Source organism: Puma concolor, chromosome A1 (genome assembly GCF_028749965.1).
Source record: "Puma concolor isolate L17-30 chromosome A1, mPumCon1.1.hap2, whole genome shotgun sequence".
NCBI lineage: Eukaryota > Metazoa > Chordata > Mammalia > Carnivora > Felidae > Puma > Puma concolor.
This window is the reverse complement of record NC_141667.1, coordinates 29,069,004-29,076,030: the sequence shown is the minus strand read 5'-3', so window position 1 is coordinate 29,076,030 and position 7,027 is coordinate 29,069,004.

Sequence of the window (7,027 nt, the reverse complement as noted above, 5' to 3'; positions counted from 1 at the left end):
TCTGGGGCCTCCCACCTTTCCACTACCATTGCCAGTCAATCCCTAATATGTGCCTATGTGTTAGATTATGTCATTCAGATTTTATATCAATGGGATCATATTTTTGTTCATTGTACTCAGCATAAATATTTTTAGATTCATTCATAGTTTGTGTATGAATAGTTGTTGCTGAATAATGTTCTAGGTATGGACTACCACAGTATATTTATTTAGTTGGCTGTTGATGGGCATTAGGTATGTTTCCAGTTTCAAACTATTACTAATACACTTGCTGTGAAGATTTTTGTACAAGCCTTTGTATGAACATGTACTTTCTTTTCTCTGGATTAACTGGTAGCAGTGCAGTGGCTGAACCATATATTAAGTGCATGTTTAACTTTTAAAGAAATGGCCATACTGTTTTCCAAAATGGCTGTAACATTCTGAATCTCACCAGAAGTGACTGCAAGTTTCTGCAAGTACTGCAAGTACTGACCATATCCTTGTCAGTACTTGGTATGGTTAGTCTTTTTACTTTTAGCCTTCCTTGTGTGTTTAGTCATATTTCGGTGATGTTAAGCCTTTTTTCATGTGCTTACTTGTCAACCATGTATCTTCACTGGTAAGGTGTTTGTCAGATTTTCCCCATCCCTACCTTGGGTCATTTGTTTTGTTATTATTGAGTCTTCAGAGTTCTTGATATATATTCTTGATAGAAGTATTTTATCACATATATTTTATCAAAAAAAATAAGCTCTGCAAATATTCTTTACAAGTCCATGACTCATCTTTTTATTCTTTTAGTCATGTCCTTTGAAGACCACAATATTTAATTTGTAAAATGTAGTTCATGTTTTTACTACATGTCTTAGTATGAATATATGGTTTTTTATTGATTCTGTTAATATGATGAATTTACTAATTGATTTCAAATGTTAAACTAACCTCATAATCTGGGAACACACCCCACCTGGTCATGATATTTTTGTTTTCATATTTGGGTTTGCTTAAATTTTGGCTTAAAAAATTATACCTGTGTTCACATGGAACGTTGCTTTTTCTTGGGATTTTTTTCCCCTAGCATTGCTATCAGTGCTATCAGTGCAATGCTTGTCTCATAGAATGAATTGGGTTGTGTTCCTTTTTCAATTTTCTGGAAGAGTTAGGGTAGAATTAGAGTTACCTCTTCTTAAGTTGTTTTAGCCACTCTGAGAGACAGGATGTCTATCCTCACCCCAAAGTTAAGTTTGGATATTGGAACTTACGGTCTTTCATATACACCAGGAGGCTATAAAACGGTTCCTTAATAATATAATGTGGCTTCCTGGGGAGAATAAGGCAACTCCCAAGCTGGTCCAAAAGTCCATTGAGAGAACAGGAAAAGGAGAGTGGCTTTTGACTTTTATGATGGCCAGCGGGTCGGCTGGAATGGGCATTTACCTTCGTGTTTCATTTATTTGATGACCAGAACGTGCCATGTTTCATTTATTTTGATTTGAACCTTTGTAAGTAAGTCATTACGGAATTTTATGAAACCTGTTTCCTGAAGCTGGTGAGGGAGTTGAATGTATCACTGAATATCTTATTAAAAAAACCAGCATTGTGCATTTAGGGAAGTGAATTAGTGCCTTGTTCATGATCAGTAATGTTTGAATATGTGAAGAGGATAAGGACAGTCTTGGTTGAAGCTGTGTACTATGTCTTTAGTGTGTGGAGACACATGTGTAACCTTCACTTATATTTTCGGTATTTATTTATTTATGTATTTAACTTTACTTTTTATTTTTTAAAATTTATATCCAAATTAGTTAGTATATAGTGAAACAATGATTTCAGGAGTAGATTCCTTAATGCCCCTTCCCCATTTAGCCCATCCCCCCCCACAACCCCTCCAGCAACCCTCAGTTTGTTCTCCTTATTTATGAGTCTCTTCTGTTTTGTCCCCCTCCCTGTTTTTATATTATTTTTGTTTCCCTTCCCTTATGTTCATCCGTTTTTTCTCTTAAAGTCCTCATGTGAGTGAAGTGATATGATTTTTGTCTTTCTCTGACTGATTAATTTCACTTAGCATAATACCCTCCAGTTCCATCCACACAGTTGCAAATGGCAAGATTTCATTCTTTTTGATTGCCAAGGAATACTCCATTGTACATATATATACCACATCTTCTTTATCCATTCGTCCATCGATGGACATTTGGGCTCTTTCTGTACTTTGGTTATTGTTGATAGTGTTGCCATAAACATGGGGATGCATGTGTCCCTTCAAAACAGCACACCTGTATCCCTTGGATAAATGCCTAGTAGTGCAATTGCTGGGTTGTAGGGTAGTTCTATTCTTAATTTTTTGAGAAACCTCCATACTATTTTCCAGAGTGGCTGCCCCAGCTTGCATTGCTACCAACAATGCAAAAGAGATCCTCTTTCTCTGCATCCTCGCCAACATCTGTTGTCTGAGTTGTTAATGTTAGCCATTCTTACTGGAGTAAGGTGGTATCTCATTGTGGTTTTGATTTGTATTTCCCTGATGATGAGTGATGTTGTGCATTTTTTCATATGTTTGTTGGCCATCTGGATGTCTTCTTTGGAGAAGTGTCTATTCATGTCTTTTGCCCATTTCTTCACTGGATTATTTGTTTTTTGGGTGTTGAGTTTGATAAGTTCTCTATAGGTTTTGGATACTAACCCTTTATCTGATATGTCATTTGCAAATATCTTCTCCCATTCTGTCGGTTGCCTTTTAGTTTTGCTGATTGTCTCCTTCGCTGTGCAGAAGCTTTTTATTTTGATGAGGTCCCAGTAGTTCATTTTTGCTTTTGTTTCCCTTTCCTCCAGAGACGTGTTCAGTAAGCAATTGCTGCGGGCAAGATCAAAGAGGTTTTTGCCTGCTTTCTCCTTGAGGATTTTCATGGCTTCCTGTCTTACATTGAGGTCTTTCATCCATTTTGAGTTTATTTTTGTGTATGGTGTAAGAAAGTGGTCCAGGTTCATTCTTCTGCATGTCGCTGTCCAGTTTTCCCAGCACCACTTACTGAAGAGACTGTCTTTATTCCATTGGATATTCTTTCCTGCTTGGCCAAAGATTAGTTGGCCATACATTTGTGGGTCCATTTCTGGGTTCTCTATTCTATTCCACTGATCTGAGTGTCTGTTCTTGTGCCATTACCATACTGTCTTGATGATTACAGCTTTGTAGTATAGCTTGGAGTCTGGGATTGTGATGCCTCCTGCTTTGGTTTTCTTTTTCAAGATTGCTTTGGCTACTTGGGATCTTTTCTGGTTCCATACAAATTTTAGGATGATTTGTTCTATCTCTGTGAAAAATGCTGGTGTTATTTTGATAGAGATTGCATTGAATATGTAGATTGCTTTGGGTAGTATTGACATTTTAACAATATTTGTTCTTCCTATCCAGGAGCATGGAATCTTTTTCCATTTCTTTGTGTCTTCTTCAATTTCTTTCAGAAGCTTTATATAGTTTTCAGTGTATAGATTTTTCACCTCTTTGGTTAGATTTATTCCCAGGTATTTTATGTTTTTTTGTGTGTGCAATTGTAAATGGGATCAATTCCTTGATTTCTCTTTCTGTCACTTCATTGTTGGTGTATAGGAATGCAACCGATTTCTGTGCATTGATTTTAAATCCTGCAACTTTGCTGAATTCATGAATCAGTTCTAGCAGTTTTTTGGTGGAATCTCTTGGGTTTTCCATCTAGAATATCATGTCGTCTATGAAGAGTGAAAGTTTGACCTCCTCCCGGCCGATTTGGATGCCTTTTATTTCTTTGTGTTCTCTGATTGCAGAGGCTCAGACTTCCAATAGTATGTTGAATAACAGTGGCGAGAGTGGACATCCCTGTCTCGTTCCTGACCTTGGGGGAAAGCTCTCAGTTTTTGCCCATTGAGGATGATATTAGCGTTGGGTTGCTCATATATGGCTTTTATCATCTTGAGGTATGATACTTCTATCCCTACTTTCTTGAGGGTTTTTATCAAGAAAGGATGCTGTATTTTGTTAAATGCGTTGTCTGCATCTATTGAGAGGATCATATGGTTCTTGTCCTTTCTTTTATTGATGTGATGAATAACATTAATTGTTTTGCGGATATTGAACCAGCCCTGCATTCCAGGTATAAATCCCACTTGGTTGTGGTGAATACTTTTTTTAAAGTATTGTTGGATCCAGTTGGCTAATATCTTGTTGAGGATTTTTGCATCCATCCATGTTCATCAGGGAAATTGATCTATAGTTCTCCTTTTTAGTTGGGTCTCTGTCTGTTTTTGGAATCAGGGTAATGCTGGCTTCATAGAAAGAGTTTGGAAGTTTTCCTTCCATTTCTATTTTTTTGAACAGTTTCAAAAGAATAGGTGTTAACTCTTCCTTAAATGTTTGGTAGAATTTCCCTGGAAAGCCATCCAGCCCTGGACTCTTGTTTTTTGGCAGATTTTTGATTACTAATTCGATTTCCTTACTGGTTATGGGCCTGTCCACATTTTCTATTTCTTCCTGTTTCAGTTTTGGTAGTGTATATGTTTCTAGGAATTTGTCCATTTCTTCCACATTGCCCATTTTATTGGCATATAATTGCTCATAATATTCTCTTATTATGGTTTTTATTTCTGTTGTGTTGGTTGTGATCTCTCCTCTTTCATTCTTGATTTTACTTATTTGGGTTCTTTTCTTTTTCTTTTTGATCAAACTGGCTAGTGGTTTATCAATTTTATTAATTCTTTCAAAGAACCAGCTTCTGGTTTAATTGATCTGTTCTACTGTTTTTTTTTTTTTTGTTTGTTTGTTTTTTTGTTTTTTTTGTTTTCAATAGCAATAATTTCTGCTCTAATCTTTATTATTTCCTGTCCTCTGCTGGTTTTGGGTTTTATTTGCTATTCTTTTTCCAGCTCCTTAAGGTGTAAGGTTAGGTTGTATATTTGAGATCTTTCTTCCTTCTTTAGGAAGGCCTTATTTAGGATTGCTATATACTTTCCTCTTATGACTGCCTTTGCTGCATCCCAGAGGTTTTGGGTTGTGGTGCTATCATTTTCATTGACTTACATATATTTTTTAATTTCTTCTTTAACTTCTTGGTTAGCCCATTCATTCTTTAGTAGGTTGTTCTTCAGTCTCCAAGTATTTGTTACCTTTCCAAATTTTTCTTGTGGTTGATTTCGAGTTTCATAGCATTGTGGTCTGAAAATATGCATGGTATGATCTCAATCTTTTTGTATTTACTTAGGGCTCTTTTGTGTCCCAGTATGTGGTCTATTCTGGAGAACGTTCCATGTGCACTGGAGAAGAATGTATATTCAGCTGCTTTAGGATGAAATGTTCTGAATATATCTGTGAAGTCCACCTGGTCCAATGTGCCATTCAAAGCCATTGTTTCCTTGTTGGTTTTTTGATTAGACTGATCTATCCATTGCTGTGAGTGGGGCATTGAAGTCTCCTACTATTATGGTATTACTATCGATGAGTTTCTTTATGTTTGTGATTAATTGATTTATATATTTGGGTGCTGCCACATTTGGCGCATAAATGTTTACAATTGTTAGGTCTTCTTGGTGGATAGACCGCTTGATTATGACATAATACCCTTCTGCCATCTCTTGATAGAGTCTTTATTTTAAAGTCTAAATTGTCTGATAAAAGTATGGCTACTCCAGCTTTCTTTTGTTCACCATTAGCATGATAGATGGTTCTCCATCCCCTTATTTTCAATCTGTAGGTGTCTTTAGGTCTAAAGTGAGTCTCTTGTATACAGCATATAGATGGATCTTGTTTTCTTATCCATTCTGTTACCCTATGTCTTTTGATTGGAGCATTGAGTCCATTGATGTTTAGAGTGAGTACTGAAAGATATGAATTTATTGTCATTATGATGCTTGTAGAGTTGGAGTTTCTGGTGGTGTTCTCTGGTCCTTTCTAATCTTTGTTGCTTTTGATATATATATATATATATATATATATATATATATATATATATATACCAAAATATATATATTTGTTTGTCTGGAAAACTTTTTATCTCTCCTTCTATTTTGAATGACAGACTTGCTGGATAAAGAATTCTTGGCTGCATATTTTTCTGATTCAGCACACTGAATATATCCTGCCACTCCTTTCTCGTCTGTCAAGTTTCTGTGGATAGGCCTGCTGCAAACCTGATCTATCTTCCCTTGTAGGTTAGGGACTTTTTTTCCCTTGCTGCTTTCATGATTCTCTCCTTGCCTGAGTATTTTGTGAATTTGACTACGATATGCCTTGTTGATGGTCGGTTTTTGTTGAATCTAATGGGAGTCCTCTGTGCTTCCTGGATTTTGATGTCTGTGTCTTTTCCCAGGTTAGGAAAGTTTTCCGCTATGAGTTGCTCACGTAACCCTCTACCCTCATTTCTCTCTCTTCCTCCTCTGGGACCCCTATGATTCTGATGTTGTTCCTTTTTAAAGAGACACTGGTTTCTCTAATTTTTAAATCGTGCTCTTTTGCCTTAATCTCCCTCTTTTTGTGATTCATTATTATCTATAAGTTTGTCCTCTATATCACTGATTCTCTGTTCTGCCTCGTCCATCCTTGCTGCCACCGCATCCATCCATGATTGCAGCTCAGTTATAGCATTTTTAATTTCATTCTGGCTATTTTTTACTTCTTTTATCTCTGCAGAAAGGGATTCTAATCTATTTTTGAGTCCAGCTAGTATTCTTATTATCATGATTCTAAATTCTGGTTCAGACATCTTGCTTTGTATGTGTTGGTTAAATCCCTGGCTGTTGTTTCTTTGTGCTCTTTCTTTTGGGATGAATTCCTTCCTTTTGTCATTTTGAAGGGAGAAAAGGAATTAATGAGGTAGAAAAATTGAAAAAAAATTAAAATTAAAAAATATTAAAATTAAAAATTAAACACACACACACACACAAATCGAATAAATGATGCTAGATCCTAGGTATGTTTTGGTCTGGGTGTAGAAGGTGGTTTGACAGATTAGAGAAACAAACAATAACAAAAAACAAAAAACAAACAAAAAACAAAAAAGGGGGTGAGAGAAAGAAAAAA